Raw genomic sequence first — 20882 nt, 5'->3', positions numbered from 1 at the left:
GGTGAGTACTCTGTTCCTTAAACAATGCAAAATAAATAGCCATAGGAATGGAAACTGTCGGATTCACATTCATTATTCTGGTCCTCAGAAGCAGGGTGAGGGCTGTTACAGATGTAAGAGAAGTGTATACCGCTATTCACAATTACAAACACTTATATCTGTAACGTTTTTAAACTTTCTTGTGTGGACTTTTTTACTGATGTATAGGTTATTTACTCTTTTCCTGTTTTGTGCTGTTGCATTTGGCAATAAATACATTTTGATTTAAAAAACATTATTGGGGTGAGTACAATGTAATATAGGTCAAAATGAGTTTTCGTGGTGCTTGTAAAAAGGTGATTCTCTCTGATTTAAGATAAGCAACTTTGACATATTGTAAACTTTAGAGGTGTATAATTGAAATGCACAAGCATTTATATAGTAATGTGTATGTACTTGCAAACCTGAGGAGTGCATCGTTTTGTTTAAGGATGCAAACATTTAGATTTAGGGGGGGGGCAAGATTAAAGAATTTTTTTTAGACATTTGTGGCTTATTTGTAATTTTTAGCATGCTCTCTAAATTATAAATTAATATGTCAGATGCAGGGCCAAGTACTCCACCAGCTAATGTGGAGCGAACAAGGCGGCGCCATAATTGCAATTATTGTGGAAATGGCAATTGAAAAATTCTCTGGAAACACCAGACACCTGTCCACTTAAAAAAAAACGCAACGCTGGGAAAAAAATCACAGTACAAGTAAACTCCATCGCTCAATGTCGGAGGATGCCCCATGAAGTGCAGAAACGGTAATATCATTTACATTTTAAATCCAAAAAGTATCTTGGCTTAGTGTAAACATAGTACAAGTCAGGTGACTGTTACTTTGACCCATTTTTTGCCTGTGTGTTCCATTTATATTTGAAGGCCAGATTTGAACCTAGGAAATGTCCATTGTGGTGTCAACGTGTAGGCATAAAAATTTACATGTTACTTTCTTATAATTATCCACCCAGGGCAAGGCACACACATTTAGCAGTGTGTGTGATTTATATGCATAAATTGAAAGTTAACAATGTTATGTTCCATGTTGTTGTTTTTTTATGTTTTAAAATGAATATATTTATCTCATTTGTACAGTTGGGCTGGCTATAACCAAAAGTAAAAAAAAAAAATCATTGCGTTAAGGAGGCACGCTCAAAGAACCGGTGGTGGGCCACCACAAGATCTAGAATTGACCCCACTGGAGGAGCGATCAATTGTCTGCTTTTCAGAGTAGTCTCTGGTTGGGGTGGGCCGAATTGATGATGACTTCGACCAGTGCCATCTTAACAACATTATGGGCCCCCGGGCAAAGCAGTGCACCGGGGCCCCTATATATATATATATATATATATATATATATATATATACATATATATATATATATATATATATATATATATAGATGTATAGAGATACAGATATAGATATATAGAGATAGAGATAGATAGATGTACTTGCTCAGTGACCCTTGAAGGTTTTTTTTGCAGGTTTTTTCTTTTGCAGGATTATTTAGTCTAATTAAGAGTCGTGCCTATGGGGCCCCCTTGCCCAGGGGGCCCCCGGGCACCTGCCCATCATGCCCAATGGAAAAGATGGCCCTGACTTTGACCCACCCCTAACACGACCGTTATCTCCCCTAGATAAATTGGGACACTATACTAATTGTGTCTGTCAATGTTTCTGTTGTGTTTAGGAACATGTGCCACCTCTATCAGTATGTGGCTTAATGCTACCTTGCCAATAATACTCAGTTCGTGCAGCTCATCATACTGACTCTTATTTCCACACTGATGTGTTTTTAAAATCTAACCATAAACATAATTATGGCTCTTTGATAATTAAAACCAAAATATTCTGACTTTTCCTGGGTGTTAGATTGGAATACTAATGCATGTTTGTTGCTACATTCCCTAAAGTCATAATAATCTAAATGGATGCCTCACAATTGCCATTAATTAAAATAGGAAACCTGTAGGTTTCTTTTTTTAAAAACTAAACATCTGGTTTGTTTTTATTATTACAGAGCGGGAGGAGGAGGAATAGGAGGAAGATGGTGATGCGGCTGAGTCTAACATACCACAAGTGGGGCTCCTGTCCGTGATATTGAGGACCCTCGGAGAGAGGAGGCACGGCTCTCGAGGCAGTAAACACTTTTGCACATAACCCAACAATTCGCCACTCAGTCTATTGAATCCCACGTTTGTGATATCTCCACTACCCTCACCCATATTGAGCACAACTTTGACCACCACATGACCACTTTAAATTCAACCCTCACAAATATGTGCAACCTCTTGTCACAAATCTTACTGCAGCAGCACACTTCAAAACGCTATTGTCACCCGAGGTCTGGCTTCAGGCCTCGTCCATCCCAGCAATCTTGTCCTCCACCCCTGGAGCCCCACTTCGGATAGCGATATTGTGAAACACAGCACACAAGGCTATGATGTCACATACTTTACTAGGCCCGTCAGTGTACCACCAGACCGTTCCAGGCATCTAAAACGTGCCTTTAACGGCCAAAAGCCTGATGAGCCAAGTTGTATGTAAACTCGTGCTCTGTGTGTGGGCTCAACATTGGTGTGAGGAGCCAATGGCGTAAGGGATAAGCATTATCTCCTATGTAGGGTGATAATAAAGGCATAAGAACCACACGTTAATACACTTTTGAACAAATAAATGACCCCCCTCCAAAAGCTAACATTGAAATATGTAACAAGTACATTATAGTAAAGGCAAATTGGCAGGTAAGTCTGGAATATTTGTTAAAATAAACAATACATTATTGTTAACTAAACACATTTGCCAACTCACAAACCATAGGTGGCTGAAGGCTTTTTACAAAGTGTTTTATACGTGATATGTGAGGGATGTCATGGGCAATATCTAACTTACATGTAGAGAATACTTTTAAACTAACCACCTTTTTAACAATTTAAGTTACCAAAATATTAGATTACATTTAGAAAATACACTAATTTCAAAACACCTTGACTTAGGCATATGGCCTTGTAGAGTTTTATAACTTTACATTGTGTTTCAAAATTGTCATTTTCTTTACATCATGTAACCTTAGATGTGATTTATCTGTTTAGTAAATCATGCTACATTAACAGGAGCATTTAGAAATGTGGTCAAATGAACAAACAAAATGTTTTTTTTAAAGTAAAAAAAAAATGTCACATGCACTATATGACCCAATGTTGAAACATAACTTCTGAGGACAAAGATCACATTCAGAGTACAGACCCTATGAATTTAATGACTGGCAAAAAAAGTTTACCAATAATTTGAGTTAATACATTACTTCAATTACCAAGAAGCCAGGCATCTCCATGTGGCCTTGCACCCCCTTGCCTCTCTTGCAATATGTGCCATGTCCCTGATTTCCTAAATGCAAAGGAGTCATGGGTACTCCCACCCCATTTGGCAACCAGGTCACGAATCTGAAGAGATGGGTCACATATAGCCTGGACATATATATCGAGTGGCAATGATTCCTGTTCAAATACCAAGAAGCATTCTCACTCAACGGCACCAAGGCTACATGCGTCCTATCTACTGCTCCTATGGCATGCAGAGAGCAAGCAATGGTGGCAAACTGGCACTTATTGCGCTCAAGGGACTCCTCATCGAGTGGCTGATGTATAAACTGTGAGGTCCGTAAATGGAATGCCCTGAGCACAACCTTCATAACATGACTGAAGGTGGCCTGGGACATATCTGCAGCGACCCCCACTGTGGTCTGGAACAACCCAGTCACACAGAAGTGCAGTATCGCCAACAGTTTGGTCAAAGGCGGAACTGCACTTGGCAAACCCAGTTTTACACCTTTACACAGGTTTAGACAAACACACACTCTTGTAAATAGTACACATTAATTGTAGTTGCAACACATAGTTATTTATGTCAAAATATAGTATTATTTATGTTTAATATTATAAGTTATATGCATGTTAGAAAAACATGAGGTTCAGGTTATAGGAAATGTGTCATGTCTGGTATCATTTTAATCCCCTATTCATCAGCAGCTGTCCAGTTCATTCGGCGAAAAGATCGCACATTGCATACTCTAGTTATTGATTTTAGGGAATAAACCTTTAAAGTGATACTGACTATAAAATGCTAATAGACTAGTTGAGAATGAATTATTGGCGGGAAAGTCGGAGCACATCCCCTGGAGAGATGACCCCCACCTTTGGATATTTTGGTTTGAACTAGCCTATGATCTGCAACACCCTGGACCCTCCTGAAACCTGGACCAATAGAAGCAAGCCACATTGTTTCACTGTATTTCTGACTGCATATAAGCAGGAGCTCTTCATGTAGTGAGCAGTCATCTTTGACCACAGACTTCATACCTGAATGACTGTTCACTGGATACAGAGCGCCTGCGATAAGTAACGGCTTTACTTATTATTATTTCCCTGGAATTATTCTGCTATTTTTTGAGAATAAATATTTGTGCATTGGAAACACAAATTGAGATTCGACAATCTTATTGGATAGCGACAAAACGTGTATAACATGTATGTTTTTTTAGGAGCACTATTAGCTTGGTTTATGGTTTTTGTACTCACATTTTATTTTACCTAATATGACTTTCAGACATGGTGCTTGTCATTCAAGTCTATATAATGTATGTAATGCTCAATCTGCACTTTGCCTTAGTGATTAAACAATCCACTTTTCATCAGTGCGGTCGTGAGTTCGATTCCTGACCCATTTTGTGGAATATGCCTATATTGCATGTTGAAATTTGTGTGAAGCTACAAAACAGACAAGCAGCTGTTCCAAATAAAGTGAATCCAAACAAATAGAAAATATCCACAGATAAAAGCAAAAAAAAACAAGTGTCAAAAAAAGGCAGAAGGGAAGAGATGACAAACAAATTAAAGTCCAATTATTATTATATTATACATCAATGAATTTGCATAGCAAATTATTTAATCTGTGCATCTAACCAGGATTTAGGGCAAAAATATTTCATTGTATGATGATTGACATTAATAAAAATGAAAAAAGAAAAAAAAATGTTATGAGAAGTGTATGCAGGTGTATGTTGTGCATTTGTTTTTAATTTTATGGATTTTTTAAGCAAACATTGTTTTTACAATAGTTTAGTGTGGTGGCTTATTTGGCACTGCTGCTGTGTGCAATTGTTACTTTTTCACAATAAAACTTTAGCTTGCCAGTTCAGCTTTTTGCACTAGTATATATCATGCACATATTGTTTCCACTTGCATGTTGTTTGAGTGGTTAGACAATCCACCTTTCAACAGTGGGGTCATGAACACCTAGCCTATCTCAGATACAGCAATCTGAACAGCTGGCCATGATTGGCGTCACCTTAGTCTCTTAGCAATGAATATACCTTTTCTGCCACCACAAAGGATTCTTATGTTTACAGAACCACTTATTAATGTCTCACATAAATTACATACACATGTAGCATGAGTTTCCCTGGGCTTCGTAAGTTCACATAGAATCAAGGAAAATACACTAGATTAAATTTATTTAATCTGAAAAATGGTTCCAAAGCTTAGTTACAAAAAGTTAATAATAAGACATACAATATGATGCACAAATAGTTTCAGAAAAAAAATAAAAATAATACTACATACTTAGTTAGGATTTGGTGTGTGTGAGGGAAAAGAATTGAGAAAATGAGGCATTTCAGTCTTGATAGACCCCCTCTAGAAAATGCACACGTTCTTGTCTAAGTGAGAAGATTTTAAACCCTTTTTACAAGCATTTGACCCCCACTTTAGGAAATACATTTTCAATTAAGTCAGATTGATTCCCAAAATGACAAATAGCTTTCCAAAGTAAATTATCTATCACTAAGATATATGTTTGGGCAGCTCAAAGAATCTCTCACCTCTATTCTGCTTGAGTGGCTTGATGGTTTACAACTTTGGGTCTTCAAACTCCTCCAAGATCCTTATCTATCCTGGGCCTGGGTAGTTTCAAAAGATTAATGACACTTGCACAAGTTCAAACTCATGTCATCTAGCAAAGCACACATTGAGATTAAATTACCAGTTTATATAAAATATTCACATTGCCATACATGAATTCAATAGAAAATAACAATCAGTCATTAGATATACTACAAAATCGTCACATATTGTTTTCACCTGCATCTTGGCTTAGTGGTTAGACAATCCACCTTTCAACATTGGGGTCATGAGTTTGAATCCTCACTCACGGTCTTATTTCTGTAGAGTTTATATATCCTCCTCATGTTATGCTTTTCATTCATACTAGCGTATTATTAGCCGTTTTTTTAAAAATATCAAATAGGATAACTATTAGATAATACACATCAATAACTTCACATTGCAACTTATTACGAGTGTGCATCCACCATGGTTGTTTTAAAAAATAGCACATTGTTTAATGTTTGACATTAATATAAAATAAGTTTGAAAAGAAAAAAATTCTGAGTGAAGTGCATTAAGATGTATGTTGTGCATATTTAGCTGGGAGTGTTTTAAACAACCAATGCTTTTTGAACAGTTTCGTTTTGTCATTCAGCGCTGCTGCTATAGCTGTTATGGACTTAAAAATCACCCAGAGATTCCTTAAGTTTAAGCAAGAAGTTAAGAAAAACTCTAAGCATTTCTTGTTTTCTATCCGACATATCCAGAGGTAAACCCCTACTCTTCTTAAGTCAGTACGATCTCCGCCCAATTTCTGCCCATTCCTCTCCCTTTCCCAACCCTTTTTTCTTAAGTGCAGTTAAGAAGGATTTTTATCTTAACTTAATCATAAACCTACAGGCCGTCCAGAATATCTGAGACGGAACAGCTTTCACCCAGGACACATAAAGAAGTCCATCATTTACAGTCAAGCTCTGAGATACATTCGGATTTGTTCAGACAGTGAAGACAGAAAACAACACCTGCTATCACTGAGGAATACATTCCTACAACAAGGATACCATCCAATAGTTATAGATGAACAGATCCACAGAGCCACAATATTCCTAAGGAGTAGCCTCCTGGATTGCAAACAGAAGGAGGTTAATAGCAGGGTGCCCCTAGTGGTCACTTATAATCCCCACATGAACATCTTGGGGAAAATTGCTGCTGACCTTCAGCCCATATTTCAGAAAGACAATAGACTGAAGGAAATATTCCCAGATGTATCTCTCCTTTCATACAAACAACCTCCGAACTTAAAAAATCTCCTCGTTAGAAGTGCCCTCTCATCACCATCAGAGACTGGCACCTTCCCTTGCAAAAACAGAAAATGCAAAAATTGCAGCCATGTCCTACCAACAAACACAATCGACATACTTAACACAAAACGGGACTATAAAATCACTGACACATTCTCCTGTACATCCTCCAATGTTGTGAACATGTTACAAGGTGCCCTGAGGAATATACATTGGGGAGACCAAGCCGAAACTGCAATTCAGGGTGAATCTACTCAGACACACAATAAAGAAGACTCTGGACACCCCCGTTGGCAAACACTTCTCTGGACCAGGACACAGTATGACAGATTTAAAAGTTTTAATACTGAAAGTTTTTTTTTAAAAATGACAGGGAGAGAAAAATCTGGGAATTTAAGCTGATAAGAACATTCCAGTCATTGATTCAAGGACTCAACCTAACACCTGGATTTATGACCCAATACAAGGACACTTCACACCCCACAGCAGAGTGACTTCAGATCTCTGAACTATTAGGACTTTCACTCTTTCATCCCTAACAAAAACCTTAGTTTTATTACTTTAGCTTATCTCTATGATGTATTCCTCCCCCCTCCCCCTGTTCAAATTGCTTGATGTAACATCTCTTAAATGCTGTAGCCATTAAAGGTATCACTCCTATAATACTTTTGTCTTTTTGGACACAAAAGTATTCAACATCACATACATCTTAACTTAAGAAATTCTTAACTTATGCAGCAGATGTTCCTTCTTATCTCCCTTTTCTGGGAATGTGCAGAGAAGATTTTCGTAAGATTCGCATAAAACGGCATATAAGATAGGTAATGAATTAGGCCCACTGATGGCAAACTGAAACTATAACTATTAAAATAGTTAAAAAAAATCGCCAATAGAGGGCTGAAAAATCTAATTTGGTGGGTCTAGGCTCTGATGGTGCATCTGTCATGATTGAGAAGCACAAAGGAGTAGCAAAACTATTAAAAGATGAAACAAGCGGAGTAATGTTCAACTGTCATTGCATAAACTACCACCTGGCTCTTGCTAGTGCCCAAGCAGCTGCTGAGGTGCCTTATTTAATAAAATTTAACGATATTTTAAGACAACTGTTCTTCTTTTTTCAAATTTCCCCGTTAAAATGACTGGTTTAACTGAAATCCAGAATATACTGAACAGTCCTCAGATTAAACTTAAAATGGCTAGGGACACTGGGTGACTGTTTGTTGACTTTGCTGTACAGTGTTTAAGAGAATCCTTGGTGAGTGTCATTTCTGCACTGGAAAGAGAAGGTTTAAGGAAATATATAAGAACATACAAATTCACAGTTTCATCAATGATGCTTTCAGATCTTCTCCCTCATTTGTCTAAATTTGTCTACATTGTTTAAAATTTGGCAAAGATGTCAATTTAACAGAAATAGACCCTATTTTATATTCTACAAAACTATGCATAAACACACACCTGCTGTTCCTTTTAAAAATCTTCTTCTACATCTTGCTGGTGAATGGTCAAACCTTTACGTAAATTATTCTGATGCTAATGCTACTGCTTTTAAGACGAATATTTATGGTAAATACATAAACACAGTTATTAAAAACCTAGAAGCAAGATTGCTATATTTGCCAATCATTTCCTGTTTTTCAAGAGTATTCAATACGGACAGCCATGATCAAAATATGCTTGTTAGATTATACTTGTGCATTATTCTAAAAATGGATGTTCTTCAATCCTAAACTATAAAAATAGTAAGCTATAATGGGCAGTTGCATCCAAATTGTTTGAGCTAGAGTCCTACAAAAATCTAGATTAAAAAAAAATAATGCAGAAACTTTCAACGAGCTCATAGAATCGTCTTCAAATTTAGCAAAACTAGCTGCTATTGGACTGACCATACCTGTAAGCACAGCTTAATGTGAAAGAGGATTTTGTACTCTAAACCGAATTAAAACCTGTTTAAGGAATCACATGAAGCAGAGCACACTGAATAATCTGATGCTGATTTCATTAGAGGGACCAGATCCTACAGACTTTGAAATAGCTGCAGACGACTGGGCCTCTTAGAAGAAGAGAAGAATTATTATTTAAAGTGTTAATCTAGAGGAGAAATCAAATTTTCTGGGGAGAACACTGATAGATATATATATATATATATATATATATATATATATATATATATATATATATATATATATATATATATTAATAATGTTATCACCCCATTTGTGATTGTTCGTTTTATTCCTGTTTATATTTTAAGATGTTATTTAATTAAGTATTTAATGAATTATATAAAATCTTTATAACATGTGTGACAAAAAATTACAAATAAGATATTTGGAAAAAAATAAAAAAAGGTCCTCATGCCTATATTATATGGTTTTATGGGTGTATTCTACATTTAAATTCCTACAACTTTCATACATACACAAGCAGGAATCTTATATGTACTGTATTATAATGTATAATAATAATTAATATTGATATTGGATAATGTATTAATAATAATAATAAGTAATGTACATTTGTAAATAACAATAGTAAGTAATTATTAATTTATAATAATGGTAATAATAATATATATTATAATGAGATTTTTATTTAAATCATATCAAATAATATATACGATTTACTATCAAAACAAATGTTAAAAAAATTATTGTATCTTTTATCCTTGGTGATTGTAATTACTTCTTGCGACAAACTTTAATAAATAAAGTCTTTAATAAAAAAAAGATTACAGGCTTGTGCCACACTCTTTGATGGTTGCATTAAATAGTCTAAAGAAGACTAAAACAAAACAATTACATTACATTCATGTTTTAATCAAGATATATTTCTGCTGTCAATGTTTATTTATATTATACTTATCAGATATTCAATAGAGGCCAACAAAAAGCCTGTGTCACAGTTGAAGTCGGTGTTTTCCTTATCGTTGCTCTTTACATACCTTTATATTAGCGCATATTACATGTAATTTAAATGCAGCAATACCTACTGTTTATTTTTTTCTAACTTAAATAAATTAAATATAAATTTGTGGCCTTTCAACTCAAAAGTGGTTTTTATTTTACACTACATGCTTACTTCAGGTTAACTGTAAGGTTTTGTATCAATGTATTTCCCAGACAGTACTCTAACAGGTAATATAAGCAACGCTTCTCAATTTTTTTTTTAACTTTAACTTAAAATATTGTTAGAACAGGTAAGTTAACAAAACTTCAGGGAATCTTTATGCATACCTCCCAACTAACCCAATTTTGGCGGGACAGTCCCGATTTGAGGAGACTGTCCTGCTATCCTGACATCTGAGAGATATGTCCCGATGGGCGATATCCCTTCATTGCCCTAAGTACCAGTGGCAGATATGAATGGTATCAAAGGTGGGGTTTAGTGGGGGGTGAGCAGGGCTGGAGGCAACAAGTGGCAAAGTGGCCCCCAGTCTAGCATGACCACACCCCCTTCACTTATGCTTTCCCCTTCTCATTTTGAAGTGGTGTTAATTAATGTTGGGAGGTGTCAAGATTCCTAGCATTAAACCCACGGAGAGAATTGTAGAATGAACTGAAGTGTTTTTATTAAGGCAGAAACCAATGGGTATGTTTCAAACATCAGAGATTGCAGGTGATATGAAAGACAAAAATAAAATACAGGATGATTAATGGCAAAGCTTAGTACATATCAACAAAAGTTCCAGGATGTGAAGGGTTAACTGCAGCACAAGGTAGTAGGTTTACCAGGTAAGAGTCGCAGATGCAGATAATGATAAAGTGTTCAGTCTAGTAACAACAGGTTCAAGGATATAAGGGCAAAACTGCAGCACAGGGTAACAGGTTAGATGATGGTCCAGTGATGGCAAGATTGCCAGATTGAGAATGGAGCTGAGGAATCTGGTTACCAGGCAGGTGTGGTGATCTTACAGATTGATAAAGAACAAAGTAGTGTTTTGCTGGGGCACTCGAAGGATAAAGAGATAGTATAATCTTGTGGTGATCGGCATACACAAGTAGTACTAAGGTCCAGGTAAGCTGGTAAGCTTGGCAGTGCAGAGTTTCAGGATGGGTGTACTGCCAGTTGTGGTCTGTGTGAGGATGGCGCTGGAGAGTAACACAGTACAAGGGATGGAGCAGAAACCAGAGCAAGCTGTAAATCTGGTTGGTGAAACACAGCGAACACAGGTGAGTCCAATGGAGCAGACAGCGGGCACCATGAACCTAAGGCTGGGAAGGGGGTATCGTAGTTTAAAGGCAGAGTCAAAATACCAGGCGAAGGGTCGGTCCTGGCATCAATATATGTAGTCAGAGTAACAAGCAATAGGGTCAATCCAGGCAACAAACTGGGATGACCAGTCACAGACAAAAGTCAAAACCAGGTATCAGTCTGGAGTAGAAAATACTCGGTTTTACAGACAACAGCAGCAGGCAAAGACAACAATGAACTGCCACAGATTACTGTGAGAGTAGTCTTATAAAGGCAGTAGAACAGGTGTGGCCGCTGATTATGGAAGGAGGTAACTCCTACTAGTGAGGGGAAAAATAACAATGGTACAATAGCAGCACCTCTGGTATGCCAGAGGTGCTGCAGGACTGGTACATATATTGACAATAATGAGTCCAAACATAGTTGTTAGCATACAGGAGCTGCAGGGGGCAAGGGAACATCCCCAAGTTAGAGGCTGCAGTGGAACAAGAAGCAGATTGTGACAGGAGGTATGTTTTATCTGTACTAAATAAAGGCAGACTTTTGGGTTCATTACTGTAATGTCATCAAAGCTAGGTTTTACTCACGAGCTACATAGTGGCATCTGAATATGAGGTCTTGTGGTAGAACCTATGCAATTCTTTTCTAAGACACATAGGGGCACATTCGGATAAACATTGTGGCTGCACATTTTCTATGGTAATAAGATACCGCAACATTGTGGATCTCCCTTTGCAACCCTATTGGGGGTTTGTGCCTGTTCCAAAAGCACTCCACGCATACGTGAATATGCCCCACAGTATATTTTTTTGGGAAAGACCTCCCTCCTGGACAGGAAGCACATTTATTAGAAAGCAGCCCATAGATTATACTGAATTAGAATGTTGCTGACCAGGACACAATTTTCATTATACATTACACAATCTTCCTTCCCCAGCTGGTTGTCTTCATATTTCCTTTCCACATCCTCTTTCTATGGGTGCACAGTTCCACAGTGATTAGCATCACTGCCTCCAGCATTGGGACCCTGGGTTCCATAGCAACCAGAGCAACATATATGTGAAGCTTGCAATATATTGGTACTATATAAATAAAAGTTAAAAACAATAATAATAATTTCCTCTAATTATCACCATTCTAACAAAAGGCAAATTAACACAAAATTAATAACCTGAAAAAAAATCCCACAAATAAACTGAAAATACTAAAATTATAAACACAAATTTACAATACAAGTCATGCAAACTTCATGCTACATATTGACAAAACTAATAACAATTACACAAAACACAATAGTTTTATCAAGTGATTTTTAAAAATCACTTGATAAATATTTTTTTTTTAAATAGACCAGCAAATCCCTTTAATTTCTAAGAAAATTATTGTTTCACAGATTAAATAGTTGGCATAAAGAGTTCTCTTTTTGGAAGAATTTCCTCTCTTTCTAACAATTTTTATTTATTTAAAAACATTTGGAAAAATCAAACTTTTTGTCGAGTCCATTAGTCTGTACTTTTTTTTATTTCAATCTATTTCTGAATTGATCAAAAACCTTTTATGTAGGCGTTTACTAATAGTCTGCAAAATGCAATATTCAGGTCAAACATAAAGTGGTTGTGCTAAAAAATAAACAGAATGTTTGGTTGTGTTTTATTTGTTTTTCTAAAGAAATCTGCTTTAAAATCTGTTTTAGACACTCACACAGTATGTGCTTCACTACAAACCATAACAACAAGTTGTGATTGTCTTAAAGAACTATGTATTATCATAGACTTTATTATAATACATTCCTATGGCATAATTAATTTGGCGCTTTTTATTTAATATCTAAAAATTTTTATAAAGACAAACACTGTCTAAATATGTCAGATAATGTTGTGATCATATTCTTATTGTTTGTATAATAAACTCTAAGTATATCTCTGATATATAGAGTAAATATATTTAAAATTAGGGTCAAATACAGGTACAAGAATATATTACGTTTATTTGTATTCAATAAAAAGATTCAACCTCTAAAACGACCTCTAAGAAATGTCACTAACTAATGGAATGTGTTTTGTCAACTGAACAAGGAATAAAATCTGCTGACAGCAGATGGGACTTGCATGTTTCACGTCAATCATTAATTTTCTGGATCGTCAGATTATTTTTTCTCTTCATAATGTCTTGTATAGGATATATTAAACTCACGTTTTGATGAGTCCTTACTTGAATGTGACATACAATAATTGCATTTACACTGTAGCAACACTTAAGCAAGGTATTGCCAAATACTATCTTTGTGCTTTACTATGGAGAAAATGGCACTGCCAATGTTTACTAAACATTGATACACATGTCAACCAACTGACAATGGTGGTATAATCCTGTGAAGTTGCAGTATAAATAATATCTAGATAAATCATGGTGTGGCTCCTTCATTACATGCCTAGTGTCATACTTATGGTACTTTATAGCTGAATGTTTGTTAGCCCCACTCACAGCAGTAAATCTACCTGATTGGAATTGGCATATACATAAACAGAACATGTAAACTTCTTTTTCTCCTCAGACTTCATGGCCATCCTAGCTAATGGATTAATCCCTTTCGAGATTAGAGACATAATAAATCATTAATTTGTATGCATAACTGCTTTTATTTAAATTGTACCTATAATAATTTCTGTAGTGCAGGGTTCTAGCTAAATACTTGCCTGCAATCATTTTCTTTTCTTGACCCAACATATTCCTTAGGGAGGAAAAAAACTCAGGCGAACTAAACTGCTCCCGAGTAGCTCTATTAACTAAATGGTTTAATGTCCAGATGCCTGCCTACTTAATAGACGACAATAAAGGAAAATCAATAGCGCTCCAATACCAAATGAAGCTTACATATACTTCTGAGAAAACATACACTAGCTTCAGAAAATAAGTGTATAAGTGGCATAGTCACCATGTAATAGATCATTTGCACTATTACTTTATTTTCTGTCTTCTAATTATTTTTTATGTTTTACTGTGTGAAAAATATTGAAGGAAGATTAGAAGATAGTGATTCATCAGGATTCTTAAACAATAAGTATTGTATTTGATTCACCATTCACCATTCTCCTGTGTTCTGTCTGGTTGACTGTTCTATTAGAGACACCATAAGCGCTGATAATAATTATTTTCAATGTACTTAATAGACGGGACGCCAATCAGAAGCAGAGTCTCATCTGTCATAGATGATAGGTTGCATTTTCTGCATGAAGAACCTATTGATGGAAACATGGACCAATAATAATATTATTTTGAATAATGTTGTGGCCAGATTTTATTTTGGTCAACTGACCATTGTCAATAGCTTCTGCCTCTGCACCCTTTGCCACCTTCCCTTTTATCTCCTCCATAATCTCACTGACACTACTCTGCCGCCCACTAACAGTCTCTGTACCACCTCTCCTTCCTCTCTCCAAAGCCTCCCCCAACACAAAATGCACACACAAAGAAAGCTAACTACAGTACCAGTCACACCCAACTCATACTCAGAATTTATATTAACATATCTCTTATTGCAACTTTCTTCTGATAGCCTCCTCTGGTCCTATAAGGACAAGCTAAACGTCCTTAAACGCAGATGATAGGGCTAACAAATGGTACTTACACCTTAGGAATTAACTCCAGTTTCTAGCTAATGGGATATGATGGGTGTTGACTTCCTAAAGAGGATATACTCCTAGACAAAGCATGCTGAATCCTTCTTTCTCTGCTGGAAATCAAAAGGGAAAAAGTCAAGCAGGCTTATAATCCACATTGTATTGTTTTTACCCTGCTGTTTTTTTACTGTCTCTCTGTTATTTGTTTATTTGTTTCCTTTCTTCCCTACTGTTCTTTATAATTTCCCTGGCTCCCCAGTCATTTATTATCTCCCTTCCTTGCATTGTTATTTCCTGCTGTCCTTTGTTTCCATCCACAAATTCTTTACTTAATATTCATAGGTTTCATCCCCTCCTGTTACTTATCTTCCTTTAACTTACTATTCTCCCTTTCATATCTTTTCGTAAACCATTGTAACCCTCTTCTTTAAGTTTTTGCTGCCTTTTGTCCCATTACATTAAAGTTCCTATCAGTGGCTATCACTTCTGCCTCACAGCACTGAGGTCATGAGTTCAATTCCTGTGTGAAGTTTGTATGTTCTCCCCGTGTTTGTGCGGGGGCTCAGTATCTTTGCAGTTTCAATGCTTTTCTGCAGGCTGTCCATCAAGTTTCCTATGTCCCCCCCTCCCCCCCAACATTCTTACTGGGAGCGCTTCTGTGGCCGGGTCCCAGCCTCACAGGGAGCAGCGCAGGGATGCAAGTTCTGGCCGCCGTGGCTGCGCAAGTGTCCCAATTGGCACTGCACATGCGCGGCGGTTCAGAACTCCACAGCGGGCAGCGGCATTGCCGGTCTCTGGAGATTCCTCCTCTCGCTAATCCACCAATGAGTGAGTTATAATGCTCCCACAGGCTACAGTCACACATGGAGCACGGTGGAGACAGGGACACAGGGGTGAAGGCAGCTGGGCGTTGTGGTTCCCCCTGTGTCTCCGCTCCATTCGTCCTCCAGCTCCCCCCCCCCGCTAATATTACCATTAAATTTAATTACTTACTTGTTAATGGTCAATTTCAAAATAAACAAATGTAAAAATATATTATAAAGATAAAAGAAATAAAAAGAAATCTATAATTTAGGCATAGATACGCAATACTCCCTCTCCTCCCTCAGCCACATCATATATAGTGATAGGTCATTACCATTTATAATTTAACATGTGAAATACATAGCTACAGCACCTATCCTCCTTTCACTCCACCCTCCCTCTACCAACCCGATTTTCGCATCTCCACCCCAATCACCGTGATACCCCATTCCCCTCCCAGCCTATCTTTCCCTTGTCATCCCCCCTGTTGCACTGAGCGTGCTTCCTTCACCCCCCCCCCTCATCCCCCTGGTTCCCAGGTTTCACTATTCCTCCAAGGAGGCTATCGCATAGGTCAAGTGCAGAATTTTAATATGTTCCTGTATCAGTTCTGCAAACGCTACGGGGTGAGGGAGACTTTCAGACAGCACTCCGGACCTTCCCAGCAGATCAAGCAGAACTGTAGGTGCACGGTGACGATATTCTCAGCGGCATTCGGGCCCACCGCACCAAAGGGACAGGGAACCGCCGACACGCACCCGGTGAGTATGTTGTTCACAATGTATTTCCTCACAACACAATGTTCGCATAATGTAGTTCTTGCTTTTCATTCATTTCCCAGGCCGCGCTTAGTCTGTTTCGGCCACCACATGCACGTCTGCCTTGCTTGGTAGTGAATCTCTTCCTTTGGACCTCTAGCACGCAGTTTGGATATCAGGGAGTGCCGTGGTTATATGACAATTACATCTATCAGGGAGGGCCGTGGTTATATGACAATTACATCCCTATTAATGGGTAGCGGAATAGCGGATTGTTCATCTTGCCGCAATGCAGCGCCCTGACAATTTTTTTATGGTATCGGCCTGCATAGACGCAGGGACCGCGGCAGGATGAGCATACACCGCTATCTCCATATGAGAAGCAACATTTTACATTGAGGAGGATTGGATGATGATTGTATCACAAGCAATTTTGACTACGCTACATGTTCAGCCCAACTCAAGCAGGAACAGTTATCAATTATGAGACCCGGCTAGTAAGTGGTTTCCAATTCCTACACGAGTGCTATCCTCACATGGAGCAACCTTAAGTTTTGCCTCTACTAGAAATAGCTAGTTGGCCTCTTAGCAATTTGGTTTTCAAATTGAGCTACTGTTTCACACCCGGCAGATACATATGCACCCCCTTTTTTCATTTTAGCTATTGATGTTAATACGTAGTCCATTAATCATATAGTAAGGCTCACGCTCCAACATATTTTCTGCAGACAAGTATCTTGTCATAAGTTTTTAAAAATGATGGTATCAGCAGCAGGTAGATTAGTTTAGTTAGCTTGCGACAAGAGGTCGGCCCAGTTTCTCATACACACCCGTCTGCTCAGGACCTGCTGATTACAAGACATTCTTAGTGTACATGATTGTGCCTATTTCTTAGGCCTTTATGTAGAGTCTCAGGTTTAACACGGATTCCAGCAGCCAGGGAGTGTATTTATATGTTTCCATTTACGGGTGCTACATCTCATATTCCCCGTTGACGCAGGCTGATTTCACCTAATGGTGTCTGTTGCTATTTATGGCACCCGCTCTAGGAGCTTTCGGGGTCAACAGTTTCTTTCCTTGGTAATGCACGTCTGCCCTTTAGTCAGTAGATGCAGAAGGCCTTATCCTGCCCAATGGGTACCCTAGTAGGAATTCTATTTTGTGAGAGTATGATGTCATGATCTTAGTCAGTTTCCCTTGCAACGTAGCATTCCCAAATCCTGCATTAAAATCACGGTACACATGTAGATATTTGGCACTAGCTTCATCAAGCTTTCGGTATCCTGAGCAGGTACATGATACTTTCCAGCCCCTTATGAACATTTCAAGGGACCTTGAGTGCCTGGGCAACAGGATTCAGCAGGTGATTCACATGCTTGGTTGGATTAGTATCCAACCTATGGGGATAGTGCCTTAACTGATTGGGGGCCTTCCGAGTTGGTAAGCTAGTGTCTCAGTCTCAACACAGCACATCGTAGGCGTTGTACTACTGGCTTTGTGCGTTAACATGTATACTTCACAGGTGTCCTGCTAAACCATCCGTTCTACAACTGATTAATTGGGCAAAGGCCGTTGAATGACATTACCTGTAGACGGGGATAACTTTATATGTCCAGTAAAATTATGTACCCACTTTGAGGGGTTCCGACCCTAGTCTGAGGCATTTTGTGAGTCGGCAATCATTCACAAAGTGCAATAATGATTGGCCGCAAGTTACTACCCTCTTCAAAGCACCTTGGCTCTCAGTTCCTTTAAACAGGGCTCCTTGGCCTGCCTTGTACGGGCGGGGCATTGTGAGCCCAGAGGGGGGTAGTCACTCTGACGCCAGATTTAGAATTGGCCAATCGTAAAGAATTTGTCCTGGTTCCAGTGGTTAGTGCCGGGTGGTCATACACTGTTTGGTATTTGACTTCAGTCATGCCGCCTCATGATTTTGCCGCTCCATCAGAATTTAATGCCCTGTTTAAACATAAAATGACTTGCAGCACTTAGGTTAAGACAGGGCACTTTTTGGCACCCACTCGTCTAGGATTGGGGCAGCTACTTCTGCGCCACAATCAGGTGCTTCCATCGACAATATTAAGTCCCTCACGTGGATAAAAGATATATACGACCTTGGATTCTTTGGTTCCGCCAGACTAGCAAGATTTTGCTGTTGATATTAATAAAAAGGTGTAAGTTTTCGACTGTTTTGTCATGCTTCTTTAATTCCTACCACTACCCTCTCCCTCTGCACCCTCCCATTCCCACTTCATACAGTAGTGCAAGACTTAACCGCTCATCACGATATGTCCGGGCATGAAGGAATCTTCCCATTTTCTCCAAGTCCTGATTAGTGGTGAGCCTCCGGGGTTATGAGTTTTTCACTTTCATTTGGGCTACCGGCGACACCCCCCCTCCTCTTTTGTTTCTTTTTCTCGGTTGTTTATTGAATGGCTCTAACAACCTTGTTTCCAAGTGTGTTTTGACGCTTTCTGACTTTAAATCACTCTGTTATACCCTCAGGTGCCCAGCCGGAGAAGGTTCGGGTATTGGTCATTGGACATGCATTCGTGCACTGGGCGTCCAGCCACGGGGCTGCAACAAATTTGCCCAAAATTTGCCGACGTCCCGTTAGCATACGAAGGATAGGTAAACGATCTTTGCAATGGTCAGCCCTTATGCCCCTGCTGTCCATGGGCATTGAAAAAGATAGTTCCCCAGAAACCAGTGGTACACCTAGGAGGTAATGATTTGGGTTTAGGCAAGTCCCTTGATTTAATTATAGTTATAAGAGAGAATTTGTGGGCAGTAAAAACCCGATGGCCATTGGTTTATCTTTGTTGGTCAAAAGTCATAGCCAGACTGTCATGGAGATGCCCTATTGCTGCCTCTATCATGAAGCGTGTCATCAAAAAACTGAATAAAAATATAGGTAGAGTGATAAGATTGTTAGGAGGAACTAGCATTAAGCACCCCCAAATCACAGTCGATCAGCTTCAATTATATCATCCAGACGGGGTACACCTCACGGACGGAAGTGTTAGGAAGTTACCTTGTTCCCGTTCCGCTGCGCTGTCAGCGGGAGCTGACAGCGGTGTCCATCTCTTCAGCGCTTCTTCTGTTAGCGCTGCCACACTTCCGGGGTTCTCTCTGCTGCTGATCATGTGACTCCTGGGCGGGGAATTCAAACTCCTATATCTCCCCTGCTCTGACACGCTGCCTGTGTCAGAGCAATGTGTTTCCTGTTCCTGGCTACAGTTCCTGTGTCCTGACTCCTGTGAACCTGCTCCCTGTTAACCCCTCTATTCCTCCTACTCCTGTGTACCTACCTGGCTGTGACCTGACTATTCTTTGGCTTATCCCTGGCACTACACAACTGGACTATCTTCTGTGTACCGACTCGGCTGTGTTACCAACAATTCTCTGGATCTCCCTCTGGCACCGCATACCTGATACCTTCTGTGTACCGACTCGGCTGTGTTACCAACTATTCTCTGGATCTCCCTCTGGCACCGTATACCTGATACCTTCTGTGTACCGACCCGGCTGTGTTACCAACTATTCTCTGGATCCTGCCACGCACCCATTGCCTCCGTGCATCTACCGGTTACTGTTCCAGATCTACAACACCTGGAATTAACGGTTAGTGCCTGTACTTGCACCGCATTGTCTATCTTCTTGTCTGCCTGCCATCACTTAGAACTTTCTCCCTTACGTCAGTAGGCTAATCTGGGGGCCGCGACCTGCGGTTCTTCGGCAGCTAAGCCCACACTACCTTGCGGTGGTTCTTGGTGAAGACCGGAAGGCCGTTAGACTCCGCGCCCTAGGTAAGCCTGTGCTAATACTGACTAAGGCATCAAAATCGTAACAGTTCTGTTCTTAATGGATCCTCCAATGATACGACTGCCATCTATAGCTGTAATGGCAATAGGTGGATCTAAGGGTTGCCTAGGCAATGATAACCGCTCTACAATGTCAGCTCGTAAAAAGTCCCCCGCTGCACCGGAGTCAATAAGCACTGGAAGAGACAATTTGTCACTCACCGGACTGTGAGTGCTTCTTCCCGGACATTTAGGAACCGTGGCCGTCCTCCATCCTGAGGGACTGCGCATGCGCAGCCCTTTCCATACCTCCAGTGTATGTTCCTTTAACTAAATTGGCAGATCAGGCAACCTCCCTATATTAAGCACCTGTGGTCAACACCACGTTGCCTGATCTTGGAGTCTCATTCCCCATGAGTCTCTGAAGGTGTTCCTGTGTTTCCCCGTTTATTCAGCCCAGCTGATTCCTGTGGTTTCCAAACCACGTCTACCT

This window comes from Mixophyes fleayi, chromosome 5 (genome assembly GCF_038048845.1).
Source record: "Mixophyes fleayi isolate aMixFle1 chromosome 5, aMixFle1.hap1, whole genome shotgun sequence".
In the NCBI taxonomy this organism is placed as follows: Eukaryota; Metazoa; Chordata; class Amphibia; order Anura; family Limnodynastidae; genus Mixophyes; species Mixophyes fleayi.
This window is presented reverse-complemented; position numbering follows the sequence as displayed.